The 16,768-nt window shown below is 42.9% G+C and overlaps 1 protein-coding gene across 2 annotated transcripts in view; it reads right to left on the bottom strand.

Moving 5' to 3' along the window:
- Positions 1 to 16,768, bottom strand: part of LOC126365992 (protein GDAP2 homolog) — a 929,669-nt gene that overhangs the window by 367,977 nt on the left and 544,924 nt on the right. The gene's annotated exons all lie outside the window — the stretch shown is intronic.

Raw genomic sequence — 16,768 nt, 5'->3', positions numbered from 1 at the left:
TAGTTCATAGTTGTAATTTCTAGGTATTTAGATTTGAATGATTTATCGTGTAACGTATCGGAGCATGTTGAGCTGTCGACATGCATGGCCAACGGATTTCTGCGAACTCCTTGTGAAACAATGGCGGATGTATTCGGCGTCTGTGTCAGACACTCGGGGACGGCCCGGCGATATGCCTTTACACAAACAACATGTTCCTCGGACTTGTGCATGCCATCGTCTAATGCTCTGTGCTGCAGGAGGATCCACAGCATACCTAGAACAAAAGTCACGCTGAACAGTTATTACTGACCGGCACTGCGCTGCTGCTACCTAGCGGCAACCCTGTAAAACTCGAGCGTTTGCTCTTTCTAACATTATGTTGTTCACGCACATATCTCAAAAAAGTAACAGTTGCGATTTTTTAAAAATCGGACGATTCTTTTTGACACACCCTCAATTATTAATGACTGAAGTCTCTTATATGTATCTGTTGTGTTTAATAACTTATGGGAAAACGCTAATTACTTACGCTCCAACCCAATATACGAGGTGCGACAATAAAGTAATGAGAGTGATGTGAAAAAAATGTTTCTTACCGTTTCAGTCAAGTTTAGTGTTGTCTCCTTCAATGTAGTTCCCTTCTGGTTGCACACACTTTTTCCAGCGCTTCTGCCATCGTTGGTACCATTTCTGGAACTCATCTTCTTTAATATCTTCCAAGACCCTCGTCACAGCTTTTTGCACATCTTGTGTTGTTTGGCAATGTTTTCCCTTGACCGCTGTTTTGACACTTGCAAATAGAAAAAGTCGCACGGAACGATATCTAGAGAATAAGGTAGTACTGAAATTTGATTTGAGGTTAAAAATTGCTGTACTGACAGAGCAGTATGGGAAGCCCATTATCGTGATGCAGAGTCCAATTATCAGCAATGTTGGCAGAGACACGAAGAACTCTTTTACGAAGTCTTTTTAAAATTCCTTTGTGGTAATATTGGTTAACTGTTTTGATAGGAGGCACCCACTCTTTATGAACAATTCCCTTGGAATCAAAGAAGCACACGGGCATGCATTTCACTTTTGACTTTGACATGCGAGCTTTTTTTGGTCTGGATGATCGCTTTGAGCACCGTTGCGAAGTTTGGCGTTTTGCCTCTGGATCGTACTGGAAAAAAAAAAGAAAACTTTCATCACCAGTGATAGCACGGCTCAACAGTTCTGGACTGATTTCCGTTTTCTCTAACAGATCGGCTGCCACATTTTTCCGTGTTTTAAGCTGTTGTGGTGTGAGATTTTTGGGGACCATTATTGCACAAATCTTTCTCATACCGAGATCTTCAGTTATTAATAGAAGAACCGTTTCTCGATTGATGTTCAGTTCTTCTGCAATCATTTTCACGGATAATTTTCGATCAGATCGTACGAGTTCACGCCCCCTGGCCAAGTTGACATCCGTCTGTGAGGTTGATGGCCGTCCACTGCGGTCTTCATCTTCAACATTCGTTCTGCCTTCACCAAACATTTTATGGCAACGAAAAACTTGAGCTCTTGACATAACCACCTCTCCAAAAGCCTTCTGGAGCTTACCGAGAGTTGTCACGTTTTCGCCCAATTTAACGCAAAAAGAAGTGGCATAGCGTTGCGCAATATTATGCAGTTCCATTTCCGTGAAGAGAGACACAAACACGTGTTAATTTATTACAGCACAACTCACGACTGAGCGGTTGCATCGATGTGCCACTTGGACCAAGGTCAAATATATTGTGCCTAAGCAAGCCTGCAGGGTTGCCAAATCTTGCAAAGAAAATCAGTCTCATTACTTTAATGTCGCACCTCGTATTCTCCCAGTGTTACGATACACCCTGTGTAAGAGCGCCATTTAGAAATATAGGCCATGTGAATTATTCCACTAATCAGAAAGTAATCAAATATAAGATTTGTGTGATTTAATAATTACCTGTAATTACCAGCTGATTTCTCGCGTCAAAACTAATTTTATTTTTGTGCAGTGACAGTCCTAAATGGCGGCAGTAGCAGTACAGATCTGGAGCGCCGCGCTAGCCGAGTGCCTTGTCTGGGGCCGCCGGCGCCCGACGCCCCGGAGCCTGCAGTCTCTCAGTCCGCGCCGGCCGGCTGCGAATCGATGTCCCGGCCGGCGCGGTGCGTCCGCGGAGCGAAGCGAGGCTTGCGTCACAGGTAAATAAACCAGGACCAGCGGCCATTAAATTTTTGCACTCTGTACATTTTTGAACAGGTCTAAGATATTCCTAGATTCATTACAGAATTCTGTTCTCGAAACTTTGTACGAATAAGCAGGTTTTCCCTGGGTAGTTGACATCGATCTTGCGTTTGCCATTGCAGTTTTCTTTTTTTTTTTCAGAATTTCCTTCGCGGTCTCCCGTGATCCAAACAAACCTACGACCATTCGTGCTACCGTTCTCCGAACACGTTCAGCATCGCGTGTTTCATTTGGTATGGGTCTCTCACTCTTGAGGAAAATTCTGAAATAGGTCGCACGAGAGTTTTATGAGCGATATCCTTTGTAGACTCACTGCATTCTCATAGTACCCCATCAGTGAACCGATGTCTGTCAACTGCTTTACCAACGACTGAGTTTCTGTGTCCATACTACTTATTTATTTAACATGCTACATTAATTCGTAGTAGTAAACGCTTGTAGGTTGACTTACAATCTTATCCGCATAATTTTAGATTAACAATACAATTCAGGCGTTTACATCACGTTCCGAATTTTCGAAATATAAAATTACAATATATCACGATATAACAGTTTACTTAAATAACACATTTATCTCTACGTGTACAGATCTTTGTCTTCAAAATATGTACAATTTAAATGAACACTGAAATAAGGATTTGTGCATTTTTTATTATGTGATACAGTTTAATAACTGTTTGAATGACTGTATAAGTTACGATTGTCAATCTGTTAGCCTTCTAGTAGATATCTGCGCTTTTCAAGATACTTATGAAGTTGTTATCGGAAGTAGAGGATTGTCATAGAATTAATAATCTTATTGAATTACAGAAGTTGCAAGAAGCTTTCGTGAATTTCTAAGTTAAGCCTGTTTTATTGATGGGCCATATTCCTCTTTTTCAGTCGTGTGGTTCTTGGGAGGGTCCCTGCCTTTCGTTAAATTGCTGCAGGGACCATTTAGTTACACATTACCACAAACTGTTACATCCAGGTATCTGTATGAGTTGACTGATTACGGTTGTCACTCTTCCATGTTGTACTCTTTGGGATACACGTGAGACCAGTTGCTCAATCGTCTCACCATTTCTGTCGGTAGTTACTGAACGCGTACTAAACGTGTGCAACTTGTTCGCTTTTTTAAAGTAGCTGCCATCATGAACACCCGCGCGTTGATATGGTTAAAATTCTTAACAAAACCATTACAAGATACCCACTTAGCTGTAGTCATGCCACCTTACAAAATTTCTCGCCGTTTCGTACAAATTTACGAGACCTATCAATATTACATTTTAAATCATACAACTCTGAACTACACGTGATGGAGTTTTGACTGTAACTTAAAAGACGTCGAAAAGAAGTAGCAGTTCTCGACTCATCGGGAACACTAGAGCATAGAATACACCACGGTACGTCGGCTACAGTAAATCGAGTCTTTAATATCAAGATCTGAAACTGAAGTTGTAAGTACATATTCAGATCTGTCGTACTATGTATCACGATTTACTGTGGTAACTAGATTGTGTGTGTGGGAAATCTTAAAATTGCATCAGTTCTAATGCCATTAATGCAGTTAGCTGAGTGAACAAGCGTATTTAAAGCTAAAGAGAAGAGATAACCTCATCTGTAGTTTCAAAAATAATTAAAATTTAATTCAGGAGCTATGTGCATATTTCACATTCTTTGTGACAGCCTACTTTATGATTCTGATGGAATCTGTTTTACCTACGACAGAACCTATGTGATCATTCCAGGTCATATTCCCACAAAATGCAAACTGTTCCACACAGATATTTGTCTCAGTTAACTGATTACAACTGTGATACATTGACGATGTTGTCATAGGACACTAATGGGTAAATATAATTAAACTTGCTGTGTTACGAGTGCCGCTTTGTAGGCTGTATACGTCGCCGGATGCTGAAGCATCGTAGGTATGTTCATTAATCTGTGACCTGACAGAATATGCTGAAAAATATAATAGTTGCACTTTCTGCCACCAGGTGGAAATAAGACGTTGTAAGCAGTCACGATGTGGTGTGCGAAAAGGAGGGAACAAACAAACACACAATAACGGTGGTTCTGGTCACAGGTTACAAAGTATGTTCAACATTGTCTACCGACTCAGCAACATTCTGCATCCTTAACACGGTGTGGCCGACACTCGATAGTTGCACGCAGCATATCCGGTGCAATCAGAGCGAAGTGTCATCGTATACTAATCTTCAGAATCCGGATACATCCCCGATGGACAAAATCTTTCAGATATCCCTCAACCAGAAGTCACCTGGATTTAGGTCGAGGGACCTAGAAGGCCATACGTCTCGAAAGTGTCTTGAGATGATGTGGTCGTTACCGAAGGTTTCTCAAAGAAAAACTTTCACCTGGCAAGCGACGTGTTGTGTCGCCTCATTTTGCTTGGTGGTGTGGCATAGTTGCGTTCGTGCAAAGCTGCAATCACGTGTTGCACGAGGAGGTCCTGATAACGTGCAGATGTCACTGTATACCTAACAGGCACGCGAGGTGTCATCTCCTCGAAGACAAACGGGCACGGAAGGATGGGGCTGGTGAAACCACACGACGCAGTCACATAACCTGGATGCATTGAATGTTGGTGCACAACATGTGACGGAGTAGAACCCCATATGCGACAGTTTTGGACATTCACGGCATCGCGCAGATTAAAATGTGCTTTGTCCGTCCAAAGAATATTCCTCGGTAACATGTGAACCATTTCCATGCGTGCCAAAATACGAAGGGCAAAGTCAAGGCGTTATAGCTTACCTTGGGGCTTCGTTTGGCGCACATTCTTAATCTTGACCACATTCTTTAGCTCATTTATTGACGTGATCTCTTTCACAGCTGTTTCTGTCGGCGATATTCCCGCAAAAAAGCGCTGATATTGCTGCCGTTCTGATGAAACAACTTTACTAGCGGTGTGCGGCCTTTTTTCTCAATAGCTATTGAATTTTGTATGGAAAACGTCAGCTACCTTAACCTTTTACACCAACAGTCATTTCGCAAAAGAAAGCAACACGAGCTGCCAAGCGACGAACAGTATACTGACGTTAAAACGGGATACATTTCACATTCTGACTGCTTACAGCGCCATATTTTTACCTTGTAGTACAAACTGAAACTTTTACTTTTTTTAAACATAATCCGCGGGCGCACCAATTAATGAACATACCTACGATGGTTCAACGTGTCGCGATCTATACATCCCGCACTGCAGCACTCGAAACACCGTCAGTTTAATTACAACGACCAGGAACATTTCTGCTTTTGCGAAGTGCACAACATTCCTTGTATGAAGTATCAGCATTGACCTGCCTCCGTAGCCCACGGCATTATAATTATGCGGCGCTTCGCAAGGACGTAGCCTGCACGAATGACCGTGTCTGAAGCACTTGGCCAAAATGGAATGTAAATGAGCACGATATGTGTTAACACTAGTATTGACCTTATCCATATTCTTCTTTAGATATACCTCTACAATACACTAACACTCACTACAGTCATCTAGGTACAGTATACACATATGCCTGAATTTTGTTTGTGATGGAGGAATGCTATATTAAACCACCTCCACTGAGCCTCTATTAAAAACAACAATGTAGTTCTGCATTGTCACCCAGTGAAAACTGCGAGAGGAACAAGATCCAATGGCCGTTTGGAGTCGTAACTCGCAAAAGGGCTCATCTCACAGTGGCACTTAAACCTGCTCGCCTTCAATGGTCCAAACGATGCATAAAGTAGGTAATAGCTGGCCGAAGGCGACGTGTTGCTCTTTTGCATGTGCAAGGCGTCCAGTGCACCGACAGCCCAGTGATGGTTCAATCCGCAATATGTGGCTGATGTAGTTCTGACCGTAGGCGCTTCTCTGATGTTTTGGAGGTTTTTAACCGTATCACATTAGGTGAGTACACTTATTCAGTTTTCAGTGCACATGAACCAGCAATATTACACCGTAAGGAAAATGAGGATACGGTCGCAGGTTCGAATCCTGCCTCGGGCATGGATGTGTGTGATGTACTTAGGTTAGTTAGGTTTAAGTAGTTCTAAGTTCTAGGGGACTGATGACCTCAGAAGTTAAGTCCCATAGTGCTCAGAGCCATTTTAACAAAAAGGAGAATATAAGACGAACATCAACAAAAGCAAAACGAGGATAATGGAATGTAGTCGAATTAAGTCGAGTGATGCTGAGGATTAGGAAATGAGACACTTAAAGTAGTAAAGGAATTTTTCTATCTGGGGAGCCAAATAACTGATGACTGTCGAAGTAGAGAGGATATATAATGTAGACTGGCAATGGCAAGGAAAGCGTTTCTGCAGAAGAGAAATTTGTTAACATCGAGTATAGATTTAAGTGTCAGGGAGTCGTTTCTGAAAGTATTTGTATGGAGTGTAGCCATGTATGGAAGTGAAACATGGACGATAAATAGTTTGGACAAGAAGAGAATAGAAGCTTTCGAAATGTGGCGCTACAGAAGGATGCTGAAGATTAGATGGGTAGATCACATAACTAATGAGGAGGTACTGAATAGAACTGGGGAGAAGAGGAGTTTGTGGCACAACTTGACAAGAAGAAGGGACCGGTTGGTAGGACATGTTCTGAGGCATCAAGGTATCACAAATTTAGCATTGGAGGGCAGTGTGGAGGGTAAAAATCGTAGAGGGAGACCGAGAGATGAGTACACTAAGCAGATTCAGAAGGATGTAGGTTGCAGTAAGTACTGGGAGATGATGAAGTTTGCACAGGATAGGGTAGCATGGAGATCTGCATCAAACTAGTCTCAGGACTGAAGACCACAACAACAACAACAACAACAACAACAAGGAAAAAGATATGCACAATGAAGAAATTATCCGAATGGGGCGGTAATCGGTAGATGACATGTGCATGTACAGACAAAAAATTACTACAGTGTTAGAATAACTGAAAGGCTTATTCAAGAGAAAGTGCTTCACAAATCCAGCAAGTCAGTAACGCGTCATTTCACCTCTAGCCCTTATACAAGTGAATATTCGCATTGTCATTGATTGACAGAGTTGTTGGATGTCCTCCTGAAGGATACTGTGCCATTTTGTCCAACTGGCGTGTTAGATCGATAAAACTCCGAGATAGTTGCTGAGTCCTGTCCATAACGCTCTAAACGTTCTCAATTGGGCAGAGAACCGGCGAACTTTCTGGCCAAGGTAGGGTTTGGCAAGCACGAAGACAAGCCGTAGAAACTCTCGTCCTGTGCGGACGGGCATTAGCTTGCTAAAAAGCAAGCGCAGCAAAGCTTGCCATGAAGGGCAAGACAACGAGGCGAACAATATCGTCGACGTAACGCTGTGTGTAAGGGTGCTGCGGATGACAGCCAAAGGCGTCCTGTTATGAAATGAAATGGCACTCCAAATTATTCAAATGGCTCTGGGCACTATGGGACTCAACTTCTGAGGCCATCAGTCCCCTAGAACTTACAACTACTTCCTAACTAACCTAAGGACACCACACACATCCAATCCCAAGGCAGGATTCGAACCTGCGACCGTAGCAGTCGCACGATGCCGGACTGAAAAATGGCACTCCAGACCGTCACTATTGGCTATCGGGCAGTATGGCTGGTGACAGTCAGGTAGGTATCCTACCGCTTTCCGGGGCGTCTCCAAACATGTCTTCGGAGTGAATCTCATTAACTGGAGTAGAATTGTCTTTAGTGAAGAGTCCGCTTCGTCTTCAGCACCAATGACCGGCGAAGACGCGGGGACGCCCCAGACCTGATTGTCGCACAACATATGACCTGACAACCAGGAGTGATGGTTTGGGGTGCCATTTCATTTCCCAGAAGGACCTCTTCGGTTGTCATCCATCGCATCCTTACAGCACAGCGGCACGTTGACAGTATTCTACACTCTGTTTTGTTGCCCTTCATGACAAGCCAACGTGGGATTACATTTCTCATCAGCAGGATAATGCCCGCGAGGATATGGCGAGAGTTTTTGTTGCTCGTTTTCCAGACCCTACCTTGACTCCCTAAGTTTTTTTTTAACTCATTCTTTTGAACAAACCTTCCAATTTTTCGGAAATTATCATTTTTTTTGTCTGTACAATACATCACATCTACAGATTTCCGTTCCATTCGGATAATTTCTTCATACTGCGGCGTAGTGTATATTTCACTGTTGTCCGTGACCCCATGTTGATGCACTTCCGTCTTCCAAGATGAGAACAACCGTATTGACAGGGCTGTGCGCATACGCTCCCAGTTTGACTAACACATAGGCACCCTATCACACTTTGACCGCCCACTAAATCACCCAATATTAATCTCCTAAAAAACTGCTTGCACTATACGGAAGAGCGAATTAATCGTAGGAACCAACATGTTCTCAGTCAGGTAGCTCTACGGCAACTTAATGTGGAGCTCCCTCTGGATATGGCATCACCTGAAAACTTGTGGAATCTCTAGGTCGCCGAACTGAGGCCATCATGACAGATAGAGGCAATATTACACGGCATTAGCGTGATGTTTCCTTTCACTAGTTTTTTGTCTGGTATGTTGATTTGGGTTAGTACCTGCAGGCGGTATTTTTAAGGCCCATATTGTATACCAGCTATCACTGCCTTAGTTTTCACTGCTGCTCAAGACCCGTTTGCGTAATCGCCCCCCTAGAGATATTGTAGGAAGTTGTGCGAGTGATCTGAGTGATCAATGTTTGGTGCAATGTCTGGCAACCAATCCTCGACATTACCAAATGTAATACAACGTATGCAAACAGGCGAAAGATACGGAATTAATTGATTATACCATCACCGACCAATCACTGGAATTAGTCATATCTGTCAAATACCTAGCGGTATTTACCCATAATTATTCTAGCAAGGGATCTCGATCTTAGAACTGAATTTTTGTGATTTAACCTACGCCGAAAAAAATCAAATAATGTCTTTTTACCATAGTACTGGGCCATAAAGTACAAAAAGAGACCATGATGAAATTTTATAAAGTGATGGCGGTTGCTATGTTATCTTACGGAAGCGAAAGCTGGGTTATCCCCTCCAATCCCCACTCCCCCTACCCCCCCCCCTACCCCCCCCCCCTACCCCCACCCCCAAAAAAAGAAACTTGTTGGTCAATTACTGGCCCTTATGTAAGCAGTTATTGGGCTTCGCATGTATTCATAGAGTCGTTGGATGCCCTCCTGAAGGATACAGTGGCAACTTCTGTCCACCTGGTGCGCTGTACAGTCAAAATCCCGAGACTGTTGATCGGTCCTGGCCATAATCCTCCAGACTTTCTCATATGAGGAGAGATTCGACTAATGGTGTGGTATTATACAGAATATTGTAAGGACTCCAATACTCGTTCTCGAATGGCAGGCGTAGATTTCAAGGGGGTTACAATGTGCTTAGCGCACAATACGGCGTTCCTCCCTTGTTGCGATCAGACGTAGTTGACATGAACGTTGACGACGAGTATGTCTGCCTTCATGTTTCCATGCTGGCCAAAATCGAACCACGGTCACATCCGAATGCCCCACAGATCTGGATATTGCACGACTCGGCCTGCTGTCCTATTGGATACCCACAATGAGACCCTTTTTAAACCCTGTCAGGTACTAATAATGTTATCTCACACGTGCATGCGGCAAATCCACGTTCTTCACAGTGATCATTCAACATCTGACGCAGTTCACGGTCTTTACGAGGGCTGGTAACAACACTAAACACAAACACCCCTGATGCCCTCGGGTGGCCGTTTTACCTGTCACAGCGAAACGTAACTAATCGTTTTCATACCCGCCGATAGTGTGGACTTCTACGAAATTACACTGACATCCGACCATGTCTTCTGCGAGATTCACTTTCTTTGTCAGGCAGTGTATCTGTAAAATTGTGACCGGTTTCGGGTCCATCAAATTATCTTCATCTAAATCTACCTGTACATCTATACTATGCAAGCCACGTTGCGGCGTGTGGTGGAAGGTATTTCGTGTGCCACCTGTGTCACTTCCCCCTTTACCTGTTCCAGTAGCGTAGGGTTCGAGGGAAGAATGATAGCTAGTAAGCCTCCGTGTGAGCCAGAATCTATCTGATTTCATCTTCATGGTCTTTTCGTGAGATATAGGCAGGAGGAAGCAATACATTGGTTGACTCTTCTAGGGCGTAAGTTCTCAGAAATTTAACAGTAGAGCATACCGTGATGGAGAACGCCTCTCTTGCAGCATCTGCCTCTGGAATTGGCTGAATATCTCAGAGACGCTTACGCGTTTATCGCGTTTATTAAATAAACCTGTAACGAAAAGCCGGCCGAGGTGGCCGAGCGGTTCTAGGCGCTACAGTCTGGAACCCGCGACCGCTACGGTCGCAGGTTCGAATCCTGCCTCGGGCATGGATGTGTGTGACGTCCTTAGGTTAGTTAGGTATAAGTAGTTCTAAGTTCTAGGGGACTGATGGCCTCAGAAGTTAAGTCCCATAGTGCTCAGAGCCATTTGAACCATTTGTAACGAAACATGCTGATCTTTAGATCTTCTCTTTTTCCTATATCAGTCGTATCTGGTACGGATCCCATAATGACGAGCAATTTCAAGTATCGTTCGAACCAATGTATTGTAAGCCACTTCATCTGTTGATAGACTACCTTTTTTGAGGAGTCTTCCAATGAATACCAGTCTGGCATCTGCCTTGCGCGCGATTTGTTCCACTTCAAATAGCTCCGTATGTACACTCCCAGATTTGTTATGGCAGTGACTGCTTCCAGTGATTGTTCCGTAGTTTTTGCAATCATATACAAAGCGACTTTCTGCCCATGTATTCGCAACACGTTGGACTTGTCATTTTGAGGGTAAATTGCCACAGCCAGCACGAACCATCCATCCTCTGCAGGTCTTCCTGTATTTCGCTTCTCCTCTTTATACAACAGTATCATCCGCGAAAAGCGTCACGGAACTCTCAACGTATTCTGCTAGGTTATATGTGATAACACAGTTGCTCTGCTATTCTGTACGCCCACATTTTGTTCATTTGACAGCAGTGCGGAACTGCATGCAACGCATTCCGGCATCTACGTGGGCTCCTGTATCGACTGCTTTCTGCGTCTAGTGGACGAACAGAGCGAGATGAGCTTCACACGATCTGTGTTTCTAGAACCCATGTCGATTCATACAGATTTGCAGCCTCGGGAAGTGTCATGGCAAGTAAGCATTAAACATGTTCCATAATTCTACAACAGACCGACATCAGAGATATAGGTTTAGAGTTTTTGGCGTCTGTTCGACAACTTTTCTTGAAAATGGCAATGACATGTGCTTTTTTTCCAGTAATCAGAAACGCTTCGCTAGAATCAGACTGGTATCCCGTAAGATCCAGTTGCCTTTCCTCTGTTGTTTTCTGTCACATGGTCACGAATTTCGATGTCTGTCATTCCATCGCTCGTGCGAGGATTTACAGGAGGAAATATACTGCGATATTCATCTGTGAAACAGTTTTGGAAAAAGGTGTTTCGTATTTCCGACTTTTGCGCAATCCTGTGTGTTCAGATGTAAATGTGTCAGCTATAACAGTACGCCGTCAGCTTTTCCAAGAGAATTTACTATTTTAGCCTACGTGCTCGTATCTGAAAATGGTTCATGTCGAACGGAGACCGGTCACAGTCTTTAAACGTATGCTGTCTACAAGAACAATAATATTTACTGTAACTCTGCGCCACAGTTGTAGCTCAATGCAACGTCGACATAAATCTAGTTGCGAACTCTCAATTCCCTGTCAAGGATTCGTTGGAAGGATCCTAACGAAACAATCGGCAAAACAGGTAACTTAAAAAACTACCATCCGATTAGTTCTTGAGTGGCAACTAGTTACTGTAGCATGTCCATTTAGTTTGATTAAGGCACAGACAGAAAATATTCAAAGACGAGCTGCGTGATTCGTAAAAGATTTATTTAGTTTTTCATGGGAACGTTTAACAAACATAAATGGGAAATTCTTAAAAGACATCATAGTCGCCGTTGACAGTATAAGACAACGGCGACTATGAGGACTTTTAAGAAATATTATATGACTATGATTCCCAACAATGAGAAGTTAATAAATAGGAATATTCCCAGGAAGACGCCGTCCGTCACGAAAAGGATCTCTCTACACATTCCGACAGCATGGCTTCCAAGACAAGTGAAGAAAGATAATAGTTCGTACAGTGTTGTCTCCTTTATTCTGAAACGAAATCCCATCTTACCACGCACGAGCTACAGTAAATGAGATAATATACGACACTACCGGCTGTCCATTAGTGCCTCTCCCCGAAATATCGACGAAGAGAGGGGGCTTAATCCTCTGTCAGCCTTCATTAACGTCAGTCTTCATTAATTCAGGAAACCCAAGTGTTTGCACTGTTCTTCGCTTCCAGCCGATGCGACGTCATCGATTTTTAATGAACGAATCCCTTTCTCATCTGTCGCTAGTAGACAGACAGAATATACTGAAGCTCTAGCTGCATGGTGTTACGTATACATATTTTATGTATTGGATAAGTTTTTTCTTTTACTGGCGACTGCATGACGGACGAGCTCTTCGTAGTTAATCAGTGTGGTGACTGTATTCAATACGATTAAATCTGTCAGCGCTACATAAAAACAAAGCGTTCTAAGTAGTTGCCATGTAGAACTTATAATCGTTCAGATCAAAATCTGGTACCAGACGGAAGCACAAAACAACTAAAAGAGAGTATACACTTCCTTCATAACAGGCTGTATGGGCGAAACATCGCGCGCGCGCGCGCGTGTGTGTGTGTGTGTGTGTGTGTGTGTGTGTGTGTGTGTGTGTGTGTGTGTGTCCTGCCGGCACGCACCATGTTGTAATCACACTCTTATTTCGATGGAAGATGCGGTGCTAAGGTTCTTAGTGATTAGCAAACATATGAAAATAATATATTTTAAAAATATATATTTAAATAATATTGAGATGGAAAATGTCAAAAGAAAAAACATGAAGCTATCTATTGCGTATTGTTTTTCAGCACACAAGAGAATACAACACAAGTGCATACACTAGTTATGTGGATTCTGATCAGTAACGAGGCAACTGATCATCAATGGGTTTGTTCAAAATGACCATCGGCAGAGGCAGTACACGTTTCCAGTCTGGTATGGACCGAGTGCTGCACACGTGGTGTCATTTCAACGGAGGTGTCTGAGCAGGCTGCAGTAATACATTATTATATATAATTGGGAGAAAGCGTAGGACACTTGCCTGAATCATGCCACTTCCTCGTGCTATTGCGCGGGAGCTAACGTGCGGATCAACTGCAACTGCAACAGCAGCAAGAACAGTAATTTTCCCCTCTTCTGTCGTCACTTGTTGTCTTCTGTTATGTTGTCTAGATGTTACACTACCACTTTGACGAAACTGATTGCAGAGGTTAATATATAATTGCCGTGATGGTTGAAGTATTTGGGATATCTTGCCACATACGAGGGTCATTCAATAATTAAAGAGACAAATTGGTCTGGGGAAAAATTGTTAGTAGGACAAATTTGGTACTTTTATGGCTTTTAAGTTGGCATCACTAGGATGAGCCCTGATCAGCTGGTGTACCAACATTGTCTTGTTTATAACCTCCAAAATACATTTCAAGATGGAGAGTCCGCTTGAAACGTCCACATTAGTTGAAAAACGTTCTGTTATTCGTTTTATACTTGCTGAAGGCGAGAAACCAGTGAATATATACTGCAGAATGTCGTAAGTTTATGGTGAAGATTGTATGAATCGTGCAAATTTTTACAAGTGGGTAGAACAGTTCAAAACTGGTTGCGACTCAGTGACTGACGAACACCGTTCTGTGGCCGACCAGTTGCAGTTTCAACTCCCTCACCTGAAAGTCGAATTGATGACATTATTCGTGCCGATCACCTTGTTACTGTGGAAATGATAGTTGATAAGTTTCAAGTTAGTACTGTTACAGTTCATAACGTTAGGTCTAACAAGCTGAAGTACTGCAAAACATGTAAGAGATGGGTCCAAAGGAGTTGACGCGGCTGCACAAGGAAACAAGGTTGAGAGTGTGCACAGAGCTAAACGAACGTTATGATAGAGAAGATGAGCATTTCCTCAATAAAATTTTAACTTGTGATGAAACTTGGATTCATTATTATGGACCAGAATCCAAAAGGCAAAGCATGGAGTGGAAGCACACCAACTCACCAGTTAATAAAAAATTCAGAACCCGAGCATCTGCAGGAAAATGGAAATGATCGTATGGCGTTAGTGGCCGGGAGTTCCCAGGCGGGAAGTTCGGCCGCCAACTGCAGGTCTTATTGAGTGCGACGCCACACTGGGCGACTTGCGCGCCGACAATGGGGATGAAATGATGATGAGGACAGCACAACACCCAGTCCCTGATGGGAAAAAAATCTCCCACCCCTGCCGGGAATCGAACCCGGGCCTCCGTGCGTGGCATTCTAACGCGCTGACCGTCCAGCTAATGGGACGTTTCAAATGGCTCTGAGCACGATGGGACTTAACTTCTGAGGTCATCAGTCCCCTAGAACTTACAAGGGAACCTCCCCATCGCACCCCCCTCAGATTTAGTTATAAGTTGGCACAGTGGATAGGCCTTGAAAAACTGGACACAGATCAATCAAGAAAACAGGAAGAAGTTGTGTGGAACTATGAAAAAAATTAGTAAAATATACAAACTGAATAAACTTTGAATGTGTAATCGCAACAGACTTACTAATATCACATTTTACACTGAGTACTTAAATAAAACGAATAACATACGGTAGTGTCTGAAGTGGTTGTCTGTTAGCCCGCCACTAACTGAAAACTATACGATGGTATGATGGAACCTAGAGTGACTGACTAACCGACTGAGACTATGTGCGCGACGCCTATTAATAGGCGCGGATATTACAGACATTACAAACTGGTAAAATGCTATCTTAGATATTAACGTAAGAGCAAAAACATTCAAAGGGACAAAGATAAAACAGGCAGTGAAATCAGCTTAACTAATAGCTATGTAATTAGAAAAAGACAAAATGATAAATGCTACTTTATGCGACTGAAGTTTTGAATGTGCGCGGGGATTCTCAATGCTCGCTACGAATTGTCGAGAAAGTGAATCCATCTAATTTGAAAAGTTAACACAGTAACACGTTATTTTTGGTGAAAGAATACATTTTCAGAAACATACTAGTCAGGTCTACAAAACAATGTGATTGACTTTTGAAAAGAATTTCGTTGTAAGGTTGAAACCTCCTGGAACACGAAAATTTTGAACAGGAATATCTTTTCAAATATTAGGTTTCCAGGCATAATTAAATCTTTGATTGAAGGAGGAAACTGCTCTCTTCCAAATAAGCTACTTCAGTACTGAAACAAACACTTTTTAACACCATTGAGTTCTGAAGTTCACGTGGTTTCTGCATATAGTAAGTCTAGAATATTTCTTCAGCTAAAAGTCTCCATAAGAACTAAACATACTATTGTTATCAGCATTTGGTAAGTCACTCTGTCATTAATGAATTTATTGGTGTATTGGGTAGATAAGAATTTAGTCGTTTTATGTAACTAAGGCCTATGCGTTGCTGATAAACGAAATCAGAGAAGAAAAAAACTGACATTATGAATTGGGTAGGAACAATTACATAATCATACCTTGCTCTTTTACAATTGCATATGTGTACCCGAAACTGATGCGCTACTCCATATTTGCAACACTGTTCTATCATGCTCTGTTCAAAGATTAATCAAATCATCAGATCTTTACAACAGATAGACATTTTTCCACGCCTACACTGTATCATGTCCTATAACTTAATACAGCACTGCGAACGCTGGAAGCTCCAACATTGCTTCCCTGTAACCCATTGTTGGTAGTCAGCTACACGCGTATCTTATTCGTTCAACAGCAGGATGTTGTTTGAGCTGCTATCGCGTTCCGACTATCGATAACCAACCACATTCGAAATGAAACAATAACCGAATAAGTACATGGGCGCCCATACACAGGGGGGGGGGGGGGGGGGGGGGGGGGCTGTCGCCGCACCGTCGGCTTTTTACAAGTCACCATTCGTTCAAATATGGCAAATGGCTCTGAGCACCAAGGGGCTTAACATTTGAGGTCATCAGTCCCCTAGAACTTTGAACTACTCATACCTGACTAACCTAAGGACATCACACACATTCATGCCCGAGGCAGGATTCGAACCTGCGACTGTAGCGGTCGCGCGGTTCCAGACTGAAGCACCTAGAACTGCTCGGCCACAGCGGCCGGCCTCACTATTCATGTTCCAAAATATTAAAAATACCGCAAACCCCGCTCTAGCTGCTCCTCCCCCCCCCCTCCAACCCCAGCCCGGTACAAACCCTTGAATAGGTGTAACGTGTACAAAAATAAATAACACCACGCAGAAATATCAAAGCTGGTACTGGATTTATCCCGAAAAACTTCCATGTGTTGATGAAGGTGGTTATCATTCAAGATATATTTGTTGCCTGTAAGGGAATCTACTTTTTGTGTTATAGACTGCAAAACAGAGCTTCTGCTGCAGTTGTCACGGACTCTACACTGGCTAACCAAGCCG

The sequence above is a fragment of the Schistocerca gregaria genome, chromosome 4 (genome assembly GCF_023897955.1).
Source record: "Schistocerca gregaria isolate iqSchGreg1 chromosome 4, iqSchGreg1.2, whole genome shotgun sequence".
NCBI classification, from domain to species: Eukaryota; Metazoa; Arthropoda; class Insecta; order Orthoptera; family Acrididae; genus Schistocerca; species Schistocerca gregaria.
This window is presented reverse-complemented; position numbering and strand designations above follow the sequence as displayed.